Genomic DNA, 21,170 nt, shown 5'->3' with positions numbered 1-21,170 from the left:
TAAGTGATTAGGCAGGGCACAAGGAACACCGACTGTACGTTCGAATTTGAGGAATCCAAAACAGAATTTTTACTTCATTAAATGACCGTTTTCGCTCAGTCACTGTATCATGAGATTCGTCTGTCACTTTAAACTAGTAAACAGAACAAATAAACACTTTAGCCAAGGTTGGCATCATCACGAGGTATAAAAACATGATTACACAGGGTGGTCCAATGATCGTGACCGGGCCAAATATCTCACGAAATAAGCATCAAACGAAAAAACTACAAAGAACAAAACTTGTCTAGCTTGAAGGGGGAAACCAGATGGCGCTATGGTTGGCCCGCTAGATGGCGCTGACATAGGTCAAACGGGTATCAACCACGTTTTTTTAAATAGGAACCCCAATTTTTTTAATTACATATTCGTGTAGTACGTAAAGAAATATGAATGTTTTAGTTGGACCACTTTTTTCGCGTTGTGATAGATGGCGCTGTAATAGGCACAAACATATGGCTCACAATTTTAGACGAACAGTTGGTAACAGGTAGGTTTTTTAAATTAAAATACAGAACGTAGGTACGTTTGAACATTTTATTTCCCTATGTGATGCATGTACCTTTGTGAACTTATCATTTCTGAGAACGCATGCTCCAACAGCGTGGGACGTCACATCCGGTGAACGTGCTTCGACGACCAATCCACAGGTCATGAAATATGCTATTTAATACCGATTCAACTGAACGCGAGCTATGTGTCGGACATCCATCATGTTGGAAGTATATCGCCATTCTCTCATGCAGTGAAACATCTTGTAGTAACATCGGTAGAACATTACCTAGGAAATCAACATACATTGCACCATTTAGATTTCCACTGATAAAATGGGGGCCAATTATCCTTCCTCCCATAATGCCGCACCATGCATTAACCCGCCAAGGTCGCTGATGTTCCACTTGTCGCAGCCATCGTGGATTTTCCGTTGCCCATTAGTGCATATTATGCGGGTTTACGTTACCGCTGCTGGTGAATGACGCTTCGTCCCTAAATAGAACGCGTCCAAAAAATCTGTCATCGTCCCGTAATTTCTCTTATGCCCAGTGGCAGAACTGTACACGACGTTCAAAGTCGTCGCCATGAAATTCCTGGTGCATTGAAATATGGTACAGGTGCAATCGATGTTGATGTAGCATTCTCAACAACGACGTTTTTGAGATTCCCGATTCTCGCGCAATTCGTTTGCTACTGATGTGCGGATTAGCCGCGACAGCAGCTAAAACATCTACTTGGGCATCATCATTTGTTGCAGGTCCTGGTTGACGTTTCACATGTGGCTGAACACTTCCTATTTCCTTAAATAATGTAACTATCCGGCGAACGGTCCGGACACTTGGATGATGTCGTCCAGGATACACTCGCGGTGGGTATTTTGATCACAATAGCCATACATCAACACGATATCGACCTTTTCCGCAATTGGTATACGGTCCATTTTAACACGGGTAATGTATCACGAAGCAAATACCGTCCGCAATGGCGGAATGTCACGTGATACAACGTACTTATACGTTTGTGACTATTGTAGCGCCATCTATCACAAAGCGAAAAAAGTGGACCAACCAAAACATTCATATTTCTTTACGTACTACACGAATATGTAATAAAAAATGGGGGTCCCCATTTAAAAAAACGCAGTTGATATCCGTTTGACGTATGGCAGCGCCATCTAGTGGGCCAACCATAGCGCCATCTGGTTTCCCCCTTCAAGCTAGACGAGTTTCGTTCTTTGTAGTTTTTCTTTGATGCTTATTTCGTGAGATATTTGGCCCGGTCACTATCAATCGACCACCCTGTATTGTGATAAAAACACATGCCGCCCACGAACCTTGGACCCCGCTGACGGGGGATGTCATTTATGTCTCTACCTTACCGTAATTGCAACCTTATCGGACGAGTAGCTGTAGAGGAACGATATTAAAGTATGGCTACTGAACAGAGCCAATAGCCTTTTCAGCAGATGCAGGGGAAACAGTCTGGGTGACTGACTGATCTAGCCTTGTAACATTACAACAATCATGGCCTTGCTATATTATCGCTGGGAACGGCTGAAAGCAAGGGGAAACTAGAGCCATTATGTTCGAAGACATTTCAGGACTGCAGCCCTCGTAAACTTCAGTCCACGATATTTCGACTGGACACATGCCGGTCATCTTCCCCCGAATGGGCAACACGATCATTTCATTTCATCTTCAGGTAAGCCATCGATGACTGACCAAGACGTTCTCCGCTCCGCCGAGTATGCGTCAGTCACGGTGACAGAAGGACCACACTATTATTATTCTGTACATCAACAAGCTAACTGCCTGCTTATCCCCCCTAGAGCAAAAATTGAAAGGAAAACGATGCACGTTCACACTTCGCGATAACCACTTCGCTAACAATGGTAACTGCATGTAAGTGGCACAATAAAAGGTATCCGATGGATCCGCCGTTCGTTTTCGTCACATAGCGGACTTTTCTGGAGCACTTGATGCCGACTCGCTGTATTTTTCGTTTTTGCAAACGCTAGCGACCTAGCAGTTGTAGTGTCAAAACGGCGTGGTTGCTTGGGTAGAGAATAAGGTTGTTTGGGGGAAGGGACCAAACATCGAGGTCTTCGGTCCCATCGGATTAGGGAACGATGGGAAAGCAAGTCGGCCGTGCCCTTTGGAAGGAACCATCCCAACATTTGTCTGAACCGGTTTAGGGAAATCACGGAAAACCAATATTAGGATGGACAGACGAGCGTCTGAACCGTCGACCTCCCGAATGCGAGTCCAGTGTGCTAACTACTGTGCCACCTCGCTCGGTAAAAAAACTGCGTGCTGAAGCTAAAGATTGTAGCTTCCGTTGGTAACGCCGGGCGTCGATTACATCAGCACATCCCCTCACCGCCAAAAACCAGTCTAGTGATTTAGCTTGTGGTCATTTTTTCTGCAACTGTTTTTGAAGACTGTCGCTGTGACGAAACAGCACTATAGTTGCGTTGAAAATTGATCTTGCTGTTTTTCCACATCGGAAATCTTGTTGTTCCATTCACACCGCCATCCCCCAGTGGAGTTGGACTACTTCTTTGTGCCACCTATACTTGCTTGACACAGTCAAAGAGAAAGACTGGACGTGGTGGGAGCTCAAAAAGTAGTAAGACTCCTTCACACAGTGAAAGTAAAATTATGTTCTTCTACAATTTCAAAAGAACAATTTCATGCATTCACCGAAAATTGCGAAAAAACTTAAAATAAAATAAAAATATCGGCACTCGATATTGCCTTTTTGATATCGATTTGTAGGGGGACAGATATAGTCAATATGTATCGATATTGTTTGAATATATATATCGACATTTTATCAACAGCTCTAGACCACACCGCCCAGCGGCAGCTCCCTCGCTGGTGGAACGGCAAAGATCAGGTGTCTTCGGCGTTGCCGCTCGCCGCTCGCCGCACTCACCGGGGGACTCTGTGGAGTCTTCGTCTGGAGAAAATCTCAGAGATGACGGGATTCCGCGCATTATCCAGCTAGTAACCGGTGTCACAGTTCATTAGATTTTCCACGATGCGTATTTCAACGTACTATTTTATAATAGAGTCCCGAAAAGATTTTGCTGTGCCCAAAATTACTGTTTTGTCGTACTCCATTGAATGTCCCCGTTAGAGATAGAATATTCCGCAATTGCAGACTTGCTGGATTGCGAAAGGCGAGTGCAACGTTTATGTTCTCTGCAGTGTTCTTCCACTGTGCGTTTTGTTTATTCTATATACGCCACACAACACTGGCAATGTATTTTATAAATTCTCTGTTTCCGCAAAAACAAACTATCTTCCACTGATCCCAGCGCGTCCGAAATCTTAGATGGTGTGCGAAAAATCACTTTCACCTGAAAATTACTGACGCGTTCTCCTATTTATCCACTTCCCGGTTTGCCGGTCGAAGTGGCCGTGCGGTTAAAGGCGCTGCAGTCTGGAACCGCAAGACCGCTACGGTCGCAGGTTCGAATCCTGCCTCGGGCATGGATGTTTGTGATGTCCTTGGGTTAGTTAGGTTTAACTAGTTCTAAGTTCTAGGGGACTAATGACCTCAGCAGTTGAGTCCCATAGTGCTCAGAGCCATTTGAACCATTTGAACCACTTCCCGGTTCCCGGTTTTAGCTGAGAATGCCCTGTTAGTTTGCCGGGTAGAGTATGCATTGTCTTTGAACACAGTCTTTAAATGTTCAAGCTCTTTAGGCAAATTGTCTGCATCCAACACTGTATGGGTTCTGTGTACGAGAATTTTAAGCATATTCATAGTTTCTTGAGATGGATGATGGCAACTTGAAGAGCTAAGTACAGATCAGTCTGAGCGGCCTTACGACTAACCGAACGTCCCAGAGAGCCGTTACTCTTTCGTCTAACCAAACCATCCGGGAATGGGAGACAACCATCTTTCTCTAATGTCATAGCAAACCGAATGTTCTCATGAATGCAGTTTAGGTGATATAAAAACGCTAGGATCTTCTCCGTGGGGCCACACTATGAAAGTATTATCTACGTCTTTCCAAAAATGGATGGCCCATATGAAGGTGACTGTCAGGTGCCCAGTCAAAATATCGTGAATTTTACGACAACTAGCTGCAGTCCCAAAAACTCTCTTCGAATGTTTAATTCGCCTGGAAAATTTTAAACGTCGCAGAGTGTCATTATATTCTCCGAGGACATGCGGCTCTATTGTATTGATCAATGATGATGACATCCTCCCGGGAAAAATATCCGGGAGGTGTAGGAGCCCCCCATCTGGTCGGAGACTACTCAGGAGGATATTGTCATCAGGGGAAACAAAACTAGCGTCCTAAGGATTGGAACGTGGAATGTTATATCATGCAATCAGGTACACAGGTTAGAGAATTTATAAGGAGAGTAGAGGTTTGATACAGTGAGAATTATTGGTGTGCGGTATTTCTGGCCAGGTGATTACAGAGATATCAGCACAAAATCAAACAAGATAGTGCAGGAGTAGGACAGATAACAAATAAGAAAACAGGAATGCGGTTAACCTGCTACGATCAGCACAGTGAACGCATTACCGTACCAAGCTGAAACCCTCTACAATAACACAAGTTTATATTACAGCTAGCTCCGCAGACGACGAAGAGACTGAAAGAAAGCATGATGAGATAAAATAAATTAAACAGATACACTACTGGCCATTAAAATTGCTACACCACGATGATGACATGCTACAGACGCGAAATTTAACCGACAGGAAGAAGATGCTGTGATGTGCAAATGATTAGCTTTTCAGAGCATTCACACAAGGTTGGCGCCGGTGGCGACACATACAACGTGCTGACATGAGGAAAGTTTCCAACCGATTTCTCATACACAAACATCAGTTGACCAGCGTTGCCTGGTGAAACGTTGTTGTGATGCCTCGTGTAAGGAGGAGAAATGCGTAACATCACGTTTCCAACTTTGATACAGGTCGGATTGTAGCCTATCGCGATTGCGGTTTATCGTATCGCGACGTTGCTGCTCGCGTTCGTCAAGATCCAATGACTGTTAGTAGAATATGGAATCGGTGGGTTCAAGAGGGTAATACGGAACGCCGTACTGGATCCCAACGGCCTCGTATCACTAGCAGTTGAGATGACAGGCATCTTATCCGCATGGCTGTAACGGATCGTGTAGCCACGTCTCGATCCTTGAGTCAACAGATGGGGACGCTTGCAAGACAACAACCATCTGCACGTACAGTTGGACAACGTTTGCAGCAGCATGGACTATCAGCTCTGAGACCATGGCTGCGGTTACCCTTGACGCTGCATTACAGACAGGAGCGCCTGCTATGGTGTACTCAACGACGAACCTGGGTGCACGAATGGCAAAACGTCATTTTTTCGGATGAATCCAGGTTTTTTTTTTTTTTACAGCATCATGACGGTGGCATCCGTGTTTGGCGACATCGCGGTGAACGCACATTGGAAGAGTCTATACGTCATCGCCATACTGGCGTATCACCCGGCGTGATGGTATGGGGTGCCATTGGTTACACGTCTCTGTCACCTACCTCTTGTTCGCATTGACGGCCCTTTGAACAGTGGACGTTACATTTCAGATGTGTTACGACCCGTGGCTCTACTCTTCATTCGATCCCAGCGAAACCCTACATTTCAGCAGGATAATGCACGACTGCATGTTGCGGGTCCTGTACAGGCCTTTCTGGTTACAGAAAATGTTCGACTGCTGCCCTGGCCAGCACATTCTCCAGATCTCTCACCAATTCAAAACGTCTGGTCAATGGTGGCCGAGCAACTGGCTCGTCACAATACGCCAGTCACTACTCTTGATGAACTGTGGTATCGTGTTGAAGCTGCATGGGCAGCTGCACCTGTACATGCCATCCAAGCTCTGTTTGACTCAATGCCCAGGCGTATAAAGGCCGTTATTACGGCCAGAGGTGATTGTTATGGGAACTGATTTCTCAGGATCTATGCAGCCTAATTGCGTGAAAATGTAATCACATGTCAGTTCTAGTATAATATATTTGTCCAATGAATACCCGTTTATCATCTGCATTCCTTCTTGGTGTACGAATTTTAATGGCCAGTAGTGTAATTAATGGGGACGAAAAAATAAGGTAATTGTTGTAGGGCACTGGCATTGGACAGTGGAGAAAGGTTGAGAGGGAAATAGGAGATCATGGACTGTGGGGAGTGGAATGAAAAGGAAAGCCGCCTAGCACAATTTTGCGTAAATCATAATTTAATGATCGTAAATACCCGGTTTAAGAACCACGAAAGAAGATTGCATAAATGGAAGAGAGCTGGAGAATAATGTTAAGACAGATACTTCGAAGCAATATTCAAACCGTGTGACATTTTCAGATGTGGATGTTGACTCTGACCATAATTTATTGGTTATGAGCTGCAGTTTAAGACTGAAGATCTTGCAGGAAGGAGGAGATTAAGGAGAGGAGATCTGGATAAAGTGAAAAGCCCGGAGGTCGTTGAGAATGATCAACGGAGCATTCTGCAATAATTGAATCAAACGAGGGAGACGAATACAGTAGACGACGAATACGTAGCTTTAAAAATTGAAAGAGAAGGCAGCAGACGATAAAATAGGCAAAAAACGAGGTCCAGTAGATACCCTAGGTAACCAGACGATGTATTAAATCTTTGTGACGAAACTGTTTACAGTGTACCATAGCGGTATAGGGGAAGTTCAGAAGAACAGTTTGATACAAGACACTTACGGTCTATCTAGCCAGGAAACAACCTCAAATTAGTACAGATAATTCACCTAAATATCAGAACATCCGAGCCGCGCGATATTTTCAATTTTCTATCGCCTTTCTACGACATCGGCTTAGTCGTGCACTTTACACGTTTTAAAATGGACGTTTGTGTAAATCTTACCTCACAGTTTGATGATTTTTAGCAGCATAAAATTAACAAAAATGGCTCTAAGCACTATGAGACTTAACATCTGAGGTCAGCAGTCCCCTAGACTTAGAACTACTTAAGGCTAACCAACCAAGGACATCACACACACCCATGCCCGAGGCAGGATTCGAACCTGCGACCGTAGCAGCAGCGCGGTTCCGGACTGAAGCGCCTAGAACCGCTCTGTCACAGCGGCCGGCTAAAATTACCAATTAAATGGTTTTATTTCTCTGGCCTTATTAGGACCAGACTACTGTGTTTGAAAGGCTTCACTTTACATTGAATTGTATGCGTAATTTGTTTTCGTGTAACGCGAACAAAAGTCTTTTCCATTCAGTACCTTCACAGGAAAAGTTAACTACTAGTGTTAAAGAAAGCTGGTGTCTCAAGAGGGCGACAGAATACTAAAAATTTCGCACGGGGTGCATGCGCTTTCGTTGACCAGTTTGATGTTGATTCCCTGCTTGCTCGATCACAAGTATCATGTATGAAATTGTTCTTCTCAACTTCCACTACACCGCTATGGTACGTTGTAAACGCTTATCGTTTACTTCCTCTATATAGAGTATATAATAAGGGAAACAAACTTGAAGATAACATTACATAATGGGAAGAGGAAGTAGATGAAGGTAAGATGGAGGATTGATACTGGTAGAAGAAGCTGACCGAACATTGAAAGAGCTAATTCTAAACAAATCCTCTGGAAAGAATGACATTCCCTCAGAATTCTTGACATCCTTGGGATAGCCAGCCATGACGAAACTATTTCACCCGATACGCAAGAAAAATGAAGCATCAGGAGTTCCCTTAGACTTGAAGTAAAATGTAATAATACCTGTTCCAAAGAAGGTACGTACTGACAGGTCTGAATATTATCAATACTTTAATAAGTCATATTTGCAAAATATTGACGCCAATTATTCACAGAGAAAGGGAATACTGATGCAAGCCGAACTGGGTTCAAAATGGCTCTGAGCACTATGGGACTTAACATCTGAGGTCATCAGTCCCCTAGAACTTAGAACTACTTAAACCTAACTAACCTAAGGACATCACACACATCCATGCCCGAGGCAGGATTCAAACCTGCGACCGTAGTGGTCACGCGGTTCCGGACTGAAGTGCCTAGAACCGCTCGCTCACCTCGGCCGGCCGCCGAGCTGGGGGAAGATCGGTTTGGGTTTCGGAGAAACGATGGAACTAACAAGGCAATGCGGATCCTACGACTTATCTTAGAAGATAGATTGAAGAAAGGCAAACATGGTTTTCCGATGTTATTGTAATTCTGTCTTATTAGTCGGAAAACGACTTGGATGAGCAGTTTAAGGGAATGGATAGAGTGTTGAAAACAGTTGTTAAGATGAACAGCAACAAAACGAAACAAGGGTAATGGAGTATAGCCGAACTAAATCAGGCGATACTGAGGAAAATACTCGTAGATTAGATTTTTTTGGAAATTTGTGGTAAGGTCTTATGGGATCAAACTGCTGAGGTCATAGGTCCCTAAGCTTACCCACTACTTAATCTAACTTAAACTAACTTACGCTAAGGACAACACACACACCCAGGCCCGAAGGAGGACTCGAACCTCCGACGGGGGCAGCCGCGCGGACCGTGACAAGGCGCCTGAAACCGCGCGGCTACCCCGCGCGGCAAAATTACTGGCGATTGGCAAAGTACACAGGGTATAAAATGTAGAACGAAAAATGCAAGAAAAACGAGCTCCTGGAAAAGAAAAATTTGTTAATATTAAGTATAAATTTTTAGGAAGTCTTCTCTGATATGGAGTGTAGCCTTGTACCGAAGTGAAACGTGATCGATAAGCAGTTCAGAGGAGAAAAGATTACAAGCTTTTAAAATGTGGTGCTGCTGAAAAATACTGAAGATAACATGGGTAGATCGAGTAAATGAGGAAGTGTTGGATCAAATTGGAGAGAAAAGAAATTTATGGCCTGGCTAAAAGAAGGAAACGCTTAACAGGACATATCATGAGACATCGAGGCATCAAGAGACCACTAATCTCGTAACAGAAGTAAGTACGTACGTGAGGGGAAGGGACGGATGGGGATGTTATGGGGAGAAAAGAGTGGGGAGCGGGGGGATGGATTTTTTTAGGGAGACCACTTACCTGACTACAGTAAGCGGGTTCATATGGACGTAGATTGCAGTAGTTACTCAGAGATGAAGAACCTAGCACAGGATAGACTTCAACGTGGACAGTTGAATCAAACTACAACAACAAATATACAGTGAAAGACATCCGTTTATTTGAGCACATCTTTCATTAGAGTCTAGCCTATCAACTAGATAGGGTATTTTTTCATTTTCTAAACGGACCCATTTCTACACTAAGTGATCTCTAGGATATGCGTTTTAATTTAATGCTGACTTTTCCTTTATGATCAGCATCCTCTATTCCATTGAACACTCCCTGTCTTACATGAAATCCATTCTCTTAGTCTGGCTATGGGGTAAGGCGAATTGTCTGGTTTCTCCAAGCTTAAAACGGAGAACTGAACCGTTATAATGCACGGGACACTAGCAGAAGAAGGGATTGAAGAACAAGTAGAGTAGTGATGGCAGATGACACCAGCCCTCTCTGTCTTACCGTACATGAGTTGGGAAACAAATGTGAAACAATCCTTGCCGCCTAATTCGTGGATATATATTTCCATTGGTTGCTGGTAGTTCGTGACAGAAGTTCCGAGATCTTTCGAGAGAGTCTTTCCGTTAAAACGGGCGAACAAGGAATCCGTAGGTCGTGCTTCGGACGCAAGCCGATTGGGCCATTGTGTTGTGTCCGGAAGCTAGAGCTGTGATTAGCGGGAAGGTGCACCAAAAAGTGGGTTCTCTCACGGGTGTTGAGGAGCCAACGGACAGTTGAGGTCTGCGCACGCTGCAGTCTAAACGTGATAGAGATTCCATGGGCTGCTGGGCAAACGTGTACCTATTCGTTATTAAACGAATACACTACACTCTGGAAGGGCACACTATTTAAGACATTAAAGGAAATTTACAAATAAAAACAGCACAAACATATACAGTCTACACACACACACACACACACACACACGAAAAATAGATACACTAAAATCTGCAAAGACGCACCATTGATACACAAAAGGAATACCATATAAAAGACAACACACACAACTAAGAAGCACACAGAAAACACACGCGCGCGCACGCACACACAAAGATAAAATGCAAAAAAAAAATTCAAATTTGGCGCCGAACTCTCTGGTGAATAAATGAACACTGACTGGGCTGGGACACACAACAAACCACAATCACACTGTGTTTTGGTGAAGTGAAAAGTGTTTTACTACGTTATTTGTGGAACATATTTGTTATAGTTACGTGTGCATCACAGCTCCTGAGCTGGCCGGTGTGGCCAAGCGGTTAAAGGCGCTACAGTCTGGAACCGCGTGACCGCTACGGTCGCAGGTTCGAATCCTGCCTCGGGCATGGATGTGTGTGATGTCCTTAGGTTAGTTAGGTTTAAGTAGTTCTAAGTTCTAGGGGACTGATGACCTTAGAAGTTAAGTCCCATAGTGCTCAGAGCCATTTGAACCATTTTTGAACAACTCCTGAGCATGATGCGGAGAATGGAAGTGCTTACCACACGAAAACGTAAGTAAAAACGAATATAGGCGCAAAAACATCGCAACAAATTAAATTACATTCTAGAAGATAGGTTAACTCCCAACAAAAAAATTTCTCATCAACATCGTTTGGTTGCAGATGACAAGCTACCTGTAGTAATTAACACACAAATTATCCAGAAAATTCATGCACACCAAATGTAAAGGTATTTACAAAAGGAAATGATCTAGTGTCTGAACTAAAGGTGCACATAATTTTATAATCATTGAAGAAAAATATTCACATTGCAGAATGAATAAAAACGTAAACCCACTGATGATGGCACAGTGGTGTCGAAACATGTTTGCATAACTGGCGGACCTCACATCCAACAATTCCAAGATTTAATTCAAATCTTTTACTTCTAGCCTTCTAGGTCATTTTCAGGTGCATCAGGCAATAGACCAAGAATTATGTGAGGTACTGCTCAACTTTGTTTGTTCTCCGGAAGACCACACCGTGCTGCTTGGTTCCGTTGCGTCAGGGTAAAAAAATTCTTTCCCGTTTTTGCCTATTCTTAACTAAAATCACAGATTAAGATCACGAGTTTAACATCAGATCACTCTACACTATGACATATAAAAACATAGCCCGAACATCATAAAATGACACGTAATGTAAAGTAATCGTCGGCAAGAACATGACACTGCCCTCTCTGACACGTATGTTTATCGCAGAACTATCATGTTTCTGTATCTTGTGACGGTCTTAGTCGCGGGTACAAGCTTTTTTTTAAAAAAAGGACAAAATGTGAAGTTAATCAGTTGATTTGTTTTGTTTACTAGTTTAACGAGTCAGACGAATCTGATGATGACCCAACTGACAGAAACTAATTGCTAAATTTTCGATAAACGTGTTTTTCGGATTCCAAAAGTTCTTAAACATTGGGTTTCTGTATTCTTCAATGTGATCACGTCACGATTATGTGCTCTAGCCATTCTTCCTTTGCGTTGGATCGCGTCTCAGAGGTCATGACATCGTTATCAGATTTTCGGCATGGGGCATTTTGCGATATGCACAAAATGTTGTTGTTTTCAAATGTTTATGTCAAATGCGTATGGAGTACTTTGACAGCATACATCTATTACGCAGTAAGTACAATTTCTAGATGCATCTAGAGACGTACATCACTTATTACGTTGCTATAATTTGCTGTTAACCACTAGTGCAAGACGACGCGTAATCCTATCGTCTTACCGCTGACTTCCGAAAATGCATCACACGTGCGTTCCACAGTTGCAGTACGTTACGCAAAGCAGAATGAAATTCATCTGATTATGTTGGCTTGACCATCGAAGAACATAACGGACGTAAAAAGAAAATCGATGTAATTGCACCTCTATCAGCGTTGATGCACATCAAAATATTAGTTTGCTTCTCCGTCGTACCGCCTCATAAACTTAGTAAAGTGGTAGCTACATTTTAGAATGCACCCAATCTGCAATTAAAATAGCAGACAATACAACTACAAACGAAGTATTACATTCGTACTTACGTGTTTGCCCTTGAGAACTAACTGCGCCTTGCGGACGCCTTCGGCTTCAGACGCTGTGGGGACTTCGGTGGGGATAGCGCAGGACTGCCAACTGATGAATCTAAATGCCCCTCACGCTGTGGAGTCAGCTACGAATCCAGTGAAGAATGAACAGAGCATTTCCTTAAAGAGAAACAGACGTGACATGCACAGCCACTTGGATCCGGGAACCGAGGACGGTCGAGCGTGCCGGAAGAGTAATTTTAGCGGCAGTGACTTGTGTAATCAAAGTAGGCAGCATTCCACTGCAGCACCGCGCCCGTACTGCCGCAGCTGATAGTCGCAGCGATCAGTTTCGCAATCACTCCCGCTGCTCTTCACTTCTCTAACAGGATCGGCGTTATCGTATCAGTTCACCGTCTCATTTGCCCTACGTTACAGCCTAGTACAGTAGACATGGATATTTGTAGGAGAATTAAATCCGTTGGAATAGTTGTGCACAGTGTACATGCAATAATATGACATATAATATACTGACAAATGCAGTCAAATGGTATCGTATTTGATGTAAATGTTACAGTATATAACAAGACATCAACGATTTAGGAGTTACAGGGTAGAAGTCCGCATAAAGGCAGTCGGCTACGTGCGGTCCTAGTGTGTGCATACGTGCCCTTACTGCAGATACGAAACAAACGCCGTTAGTGATAGTTCGTATAGTGTACACAAGCCACAATTGTGACAATGCCCCGCGGAGAACATTTTCCACGTGATGGCAACACAAAATCGGTGATTACAATAAAATGGGACTCTCGAATCATCAAATCGCCAAGATGTCGAATATTTCGGGTACAGTTATCGTTAGGCTGTTCGAAGATATGGCAGAACGGAAAAGATGGGCAAAGCAGAATGTTACCTGCGGCATCATAACGGTTACTTTCGGACAAAGCAAAGACCATAAACTGTTATTCTTCTCGACGTGTTGCTGAGTTACAGTTGCTAATGACTGCCGAACGGGGATGTCAAGTTTTGTCAAACGACAAACACCTTGCGCTCAAGGAACGGCTGCAGAAACCTGCTCTAACACCCAAACATAAACAGGCTAAATTGGTATTTGCTGAAAAACATGTGTCATGAACTACAGAATGGGCTAAATAGATCTTCAGTAATGGGCCGCATAGTTTTCAACATGATTGGCATGATCTGAGAACTGAACAGCAGGTAATGATGAGCAGAAATTTTGGCGGTCGAAGTGTTATGACCGCGCGGGATTAGCCGAGCGGTCTCAGGCGCTGCAGTCATGGACTGTGCAGCTGGTCCCGGCGGAGGTTCGAGTCCTCCCTCGGGCATGGGTGTGTGTGTTTGTCCTTAGGATAATTTAGGTTAAGTAGTGTGTACGCTTAGGGACTGATGACCTTAGCAGTTAAGTCTCATAAGATTTCACACACATTTGAACTTTGAACATTCATTTGAAGTGTTATGATTTGGGCAGCCTTCTACACTAAGAGTTAATCACTCATTGCTTAGCTGAACACTAGAATGAACTCTAATTGTACACTGAGGTGCTAGAGACAGAAATGATTAGAATGTATGAAGACTATGACGGTACCTAACCAACGACATCCCATACGAGCAAACGGTTGCGCCTTTACCTGTGATCACTCGTACTTTAGGTACTTGGGCTACACACGGCTCTGTTTTAAAAAAAAATCGCTCGGTATAGTCATAGGATCGAGCCACACACGTCTTCTTTCATTCCTCACAGCTAATTCTCTGCAAATAATAACTTGTAGCTGTGATCCTGCTGTCAAATAATCTACGCGTTAGCTAGAATTGCGAATTGATAAAATACACATAAATACAAAATAACAGTTAAATGAGTAATTTAATAACAAGGTTTCTATTCTAACGTCTGTAAGTAATGTGAACAACACAGAGTTAAGTTGAATAATGTTTATTCAAGAAAGGACATCTCAGATAAATGGGAAGTGGCCCTACGATATTCAATAGAAATACGGATAGAAAATACCCTTATCAAACGCAGTAAAGTTACGTTCAGAGCATATGAGAATGACAGCAAAATCCCCAACACAAATGGTCATCAAAGATACGTAAAAACAAGACCATTTCATGATGACAATGCGCGAAATATTCACCGGCTCAAAACGGTTCAGAGTTCAACATGACGGTTCACAAATTAACACAGTCAATACAACGAATTACAACTCATACTCTGTATATTCTCAGTTCCGTAAATCAAGCGGCAAAAGTTGAGAGTCCTACAATGGAGCACATTCAGACCTCTAGAAATATAGCCTAAACTCCCGTCAGAAGTTAATGTACGTTTGCTCACTGTTCAGAATAAAACACCTCCACAATCAGATATTCCTCATAACTACAGGCAGCTCTGCCTCCTTCCAACACTCGACATAAAGTGTCCAGAATCGTTTTCTGAGTTCTGCACTCGAAAATTCCCAGCCTCCATTTCACTCCCATAGTGTTCTACTGTTGTCTACTTCTCCATTGGCTGAAGGCCATCCTCACCAAAAACATATCGTCCTTAAGCTCTACAGATATTATTTGATTCAACCTGACCACTTCCCAGACTAAACTAATATATTACAACAATATTTAAATAAAGAAATGTTGTAAATGTTCTGTCACACTCACAATTTACAATTATTATAAATAAAGATTTGCCCAAACATAAATAAGCCATTATTCTTGTGGAAGTGCATTAATGATAAATGACAACAAATTGTCCTTATATATTGTTTAAAAATTTATGTAGGCCTACTTGACAGAAGCATCTATTGGTTCTCTGTTCAGTTGCGGTGTCCACTAACAAATGCGACAGACCACTTTTAAATTATCACAGTTTTTAATAGCAGATGCAATGAATATTTATATAAAGTTATTGGCAAAATAGTAAACTGTTCATTGAATAAATCACAAATATGACAAAATATGAGGTATTCATGTTGGTTTCATTTGCTCTGTAATTGTAGAAGATACGATGTTCTGACAAACATCTGCATACTGAAACAGATATAAAAGTAGATACAGATACTAGTTTTCAAGGATGATCACTATAATGCCATGAGATAACTATAGCGCATCTGAGATAATGTTTGTTGATATTCCATGAAGTGATTAAAAGTTCTTGATGATGATGTCGATGATGTTTGGTTTGTGGGCCGCCCAACTGCGCGGTTATCAGCGCCCGTGCAAATTCACAACCTTTGCTCAGTCCAATCTCGCCACTTTCAGTAATGATGATGAAATGATGAGGACAACACGAACACCCAGTCATCTCGAGGCAGGTGAAAATCTCTGACCCCGCCGGGATAAAAGTTGTTAATTCAGAAGGTAATTGTGAAATTGTTTTTTTAGTTGTGAAATATTGACTTTTGTAGTTTTAAAGATATCGAAACATTGTTTTGTCATTGGATGCACCTCATTTATCTGCGGTCGCCGGCGTAGCTAGATTTGCTTTAGTACTTGATGTAAATTATTATTAACTTTCAGAAAGCTGTAAGTTAGCCATCTTTAAGATTGTCTGAAACTGCACCATTACTTGGAGCATCTCCTGCACGAAGGCCATCCGAGTAACAGCCGTCCACACTCCCAGCTTAGGGATTTTTCCCGTTTCCAGCGACGCGCTCCTTGTCTCTGCACCTGGACTACGTCGCACCCGTCACCTAGCCGGAACTGCTGTGGCGTGCCCTGGGACCTAAGCCCACTAGCATTCAGCTGTACCACAACTTCATCGTACCTCATACCAGTTATAGCGTGCCAATTAGTTCATCTACATACTCGTAACTTTACAGGGCGTAGTGGACGAAAGTCTAATGCTTCAGTAAGTGCTTTTTTTTTTTCTAAAAAAAGGATGAGGGTACTCCGACATTGGATATAATGCAGCGAAAATTACTTATAACTGAAGCATGGGATACCACCCGTCTGCTTTTAGCCATGATGTCATCAACATATCGAACTACAAAAAACTGGTATCGGACTCTTCAGGTGACTTTACAGCTCACATGAAGCAGGCGATACCGGGAAACACGCAGACATACAAGAGCATGGGGTATCAAACACTTCAGTTTATATCATCTCAAATGAAGCATGCGATTCCCATCAACCCCTGAACAGTAAAAGAAAATGGTATCATACACTTCAATTGACCTATAATACACCTCAAATGAAACAGGTGAGCCCAATCAACCCTCCGACATACAAAACAATACAAGGAAATATTACCGAACACATATTTCAACCTATAAAACACCACTAAAAGACACAATACAACAAAAATCATCCACACCTATCATGAACAACAATAGAAACTACACTACAAAAATCTTTTGTAACCGTGTTTGGTTCCCGAAATGGCATAGATGATAGGTGGTATCCCGATCTTCAAATGACCCAGTTTTTATTACAGCTGAAAATTTATTTAACTATAAAACTACAGTGTAACTTACATTAATAGCATTAAACAGTTTCCAAACTGACTTTAGTTCACGGCTGTGTAGTCTTCACGCCTTCTTACTTTACTCTTGCTATCAGTAGCAAGATGTCTGCCTTTCATAAACCAAGAACGTACATAGTCCATGGGCTGGAACAACAGCAGTGGAGGACCAACGAACTTTATGAATATCAGATTTCTGACTGGAAAGATGAAATGAAGCTCTTGTTGGCGAGACGATCATGTTCATTTGGGAAAACCCACGTTCACATTCACTCGCTGATATAGGAACACATTTCAGTACATTCTGAAGAGGAAGGAGGGATACTGGAATTTTCTTCTCCATCAAATACTCCCGAACTGGCTGCCAGCGATTCAGTTGTCGAGAACGGTTGCTGCAGCTTCGAAATGCTTGAAACAGTCAATGACATCGCTTTTCCCACCAAAAACCTCACTGGTATCGTTCGTATTGCAATTACCAACACGAAAAAATGAAATAAAAAATTTAAGTCCATAAAATAAATCTTTGGTACTCTTCCAAGTTCTCAACATCGTAAAAAAATGACTTTGTCGACGAAAAAGTTTAGGGGTACACATCCCCCAGCGTTCCCCCAGAAAACAGTACTGGCTTCAGTAAGATAGTTCATCTGTGCATGCTTCTGCCGTAACCAAAAAGTGTTTTGAAGATAAGGATATTGAGTATTACCCTGGCCTGCAAGTAGCCCGGATTTGTCCTCCGTGGAAATCCTTTGGGAAATACTTGCAAGGCGCATTTATCACAATGTAGTCGAGTTGAGGACATATAACGGTTGAAAAGCAATGGAAGAAGAGTGGGCGACAATGTCAGTGCAAGAACTACAAACCCTAAAAGAATCAACGCCCGAGAAAACCTTTGAGGTAATTGGGAAGAACAGAGTCTGGAAAAGTACTAACAATGCAATAACATGACAGTGAGTGCCTTTACGCAAATCTCCATCCAGGAAAAGCAGACACCACGTTTTGTTACTCGTGTTATAGAAGAAACTATGTATTTCCATCATGATTGTTTATGTCTTATATGTATCTACATTTTCATAACAAACTAATGCATGTATGGTTCAGACAAAGTACAATAACTTTCATTGGATCTGTGACTTTATACTGATTTCCACTACCGTGTTACTCGACAAACAAAATTTCGGTGGTTGCGGAATTGGAATCCGGGACCGAGGAGGTTTTGATTACTAACCAGAGAAACTATCCCTAGACCAAGGGTGCATGAAATAAATAGCAAGTGTAGGGAAGCTAAACCGAAATGGCTGCATGAAAAATGTGAAGAAATCGAAAAACAAATGATTGTCCGAAGGACTGATTCAGCATACAGGAAAGTCAAAACAACCTTTGGTGAAATTAAAAACAAGGGTGGTAACATAAACAGTGCAACGGAAATTCCATTGCCAAGGGGGCACACCGTGGTTCAGGTCGAAAAATATCGATTTTCGGTTTTCATCATATTTCGATAGATTAATGTTTTATTTTAGTACTCTGAAAAGCATTTTGCTGAAAAAAAATTTTTTCGAGGATTTAAAGAGCATTTTGCTACCACATGTCTTTATGTGCCACGCCCACTTTTCTGTCACCCACTTTTCTGCATATATTTTAGGTCTTCATATCCCCAACATTGCACGTTAGGGATTGTTTTTACTGCCAAGTGTGTTGGTTATGCTTGGAATGCAACAGTCGGTATTTTTTTGTTTCTGCTGTTTCTAAACAACACGCTTTCAAACACGCGGTCAGTTTTGTTCAAGTGTGATTGCGAGTAGTTGTTATACTTACGTTTGCAGTGCTTGCTTACGTGTGTTTTGTTGTGTTTATTGGAGATGAAGAAACGTAAAGGCATTTTCAAGAAACGACAATTTAGAGGAAACAAGTTTAGAACGCTTTCTGTACAAGAGGTTATGTCGCCTGGCAACGATGTTCCTAATTGTAATTCTTCAACAAGTGCATCATCAAAGAAGCTCTCACCATTTCAAGAGAGTTACAACGAATTTACTGTAAGTTAACGTGGGGTGCAGTAACATTATTATAAATTTGAGAATATTATCAGATGTAATTTCTAAATTTGGACAATGTAGACAGTGTGGTGAGTCACAGAGTGTGGAAATTTGTGAAAGTGCCAGTGGGAGAAAAGATCTAGCAATTGCTTTGGATTTAATTTGCACTAAATGCTCGGGTGTGATTTCACTTATGAGTTCTTCAAAACCAGATGCAAGTGACCCTTATGAAATCAATACTAGATTAGTTTATACCTTACGATCCATTGGCAACGGCATGGCTGCAGGGAGAACATTTTGTTCGGTGATGAACTTACATCAACCACCAAGTAAATTTGAAAAACTGACTGCAATATTAGAGAAATCTGTATCTGAGGTCAGTGAGGAAAGCATGAAACTGGCTTCTAGGGAAGCAGTGGAAGAAAATGATGGATGTTCGGATATTGCAGTTGCACTTGATAGAAGTTGGCAGAAAAGAGGACATACTTCTCTGAATGGAGTAGTGACTGCCACGAGTGTAAATATTGCAAATGTTGTAAAGTCAATGAACATAAAGAACACAACTGTGTGGCTAATTTTAGAGGAACAAGTGGTGGTATGAAACTTCATGGAGTACAACAAATGTTTCATCGCTCCGTAGAAACAAGAGGCGTATGGTACACCAAATATTTGGGCGATGGTGACTGTAAGACATACAACAATGTGGTGAACTCTAAGCCATATGGAGATGCCATTATTAGCAAAATAGAATCTGTAGGTCATGTTCAAAAACGTTTGGGAATAAGGCAGAAAAAACTAACTGTTGATATGAGAGAAAAAAAATTAGAAGATGGAAAATTGTTGACCGGACAGGGTCGGTTAACTAAAACTGAAATAGAAAACTTGAAGGTATACTATGGACAGGCAATTAGGAGAAATAAAGAAAATCTGGAGGCAATGAAGGGAGATGTTTGGGCCATATTCTTCCACAAGTCCTCTACTGATGATAAGCCATGTCATGGATTGTGTCCATCAGGAGAAAATTCGTGGTGCAGATACAATAGGGCTCAGCCAACTGGAGGATCTTATTATCACAAGTATTCTCTTCCTGCTGCTGTTATTACAGAAATTAAACATATTTTTGAAGACTTGGCTCATCCTGACCTTCTAAGGAAATGACTGCATGGGCAGACACAGAACCCAAATGAATGTTTCAACAGCATAATTTGAAACCGCCTTCCTAAAAATGTATTTGTAGGCATGCATACAATGAAACTAGGAGTTCATGATGCTGTTATTACATTCAATTGTGGTAATATTGAAAAGTGTTGCGTACTGAAAAAGCTGGGAATTAATCCTGGTGAAAATATGATCACTGGGCTGCAACATTGCGATAAAATGAGGATAGCCCATGGAGACAGGTCTGCATCTAAAATGGCCAAGAAAGCAAGACAAACATCCAGGAAGGTGAAAAAGCAGCTGGAAGACGTGCTAGAGACCAAAGAAGGGCCATCATATGCAGCAGGACAGTTTTAATCAACTGTAAGTAACAAATTTTTTAAGTTTTTTCTTTAAAGTCAATTTCCCGCAAACTAAAATGTTCAGTACATATGCCCCATTATATCAGAAGTTATCATAGATAAATGAATAAAATTTTCAGAGACTCTGCATAACATAAAAAGCCACCTCTGATACTACATTCATTAATATTTCCCCAATTAGGAAGCTCACAAAAAATATTTTCCGCAGAAAAAGCTTAAAGTTTTTTGTTAATAAATTTAAAATAGTATTTCTTAAAAACTATAAAATGAATACAGTAGACTTTAGTACAGTTGACTCTACTAGCATCATGTAACATACAGTAAAAATATTAAGGTCCTGCATCAAATAGTTTTTTCAGAAATGGGTCAAATACCTGCCTAAATTAACGTGGGTTAGATAGGCAGGGTGTGGTCCACTTAAATGCAGAGGAGAGAGTAGATAGCTCGAAAGAGTACCTCGAAAGCCTCTACGAGGGGCAAGATTTGTCTAATGTGATAGAAGAAGAGACAGCGGCCGATTTAGAAGAGATAGGGCATCCAGTATTACAGTCAGAATTTCACAGAGCTTTGGTGGACTTAACATTAA

General features: G+C 41.8%; 1 protein-coding gene across 1 annotated transcript in view; it reads right to left on the bottom strand.

Annotated features, from left to right (window-relative positions):
- Window positions 1-12,843, bottom strand: part of LOC126484337 (TD and POZ domain-containing protein 1-like) — a 42,463-nt gene extending 29,620 nt beyond the window's left edge. Inside the window, exon 1 of the mRNA XM_050107790.1 lies at window positions 12,585-12,843. The gene's annotated coding sequence lies outside the window, so the exon portion shown is untranslated. The remainder of the gene's footprint in view (window positions 1-12,584) is intronic.
- Between the last annotated feature and the right edge of the window lie 8,327 nt (window positions 12,844-21,170).

Source organism: Schistocerca serialis, chromosome 6 (assembly GCF_023864345.2).
Source record: "Schistocerca serialis cubense isolate TAMUIC-IGC-003099 chromosome 6, iqSchSeri2.2, whole genome shotgun sequence".
Classification (NCBI taxonomy): Eukaryota; Metazoa; Arthropoda; class Insecta; order Orthoptera; family Acrididae; genus Schistocerca; species Schistocerca serialis.
Note: the sequence above shows the minus strand (reverse complement) of the source record. Positions and strands in the feature narration are given on the sequence as shown.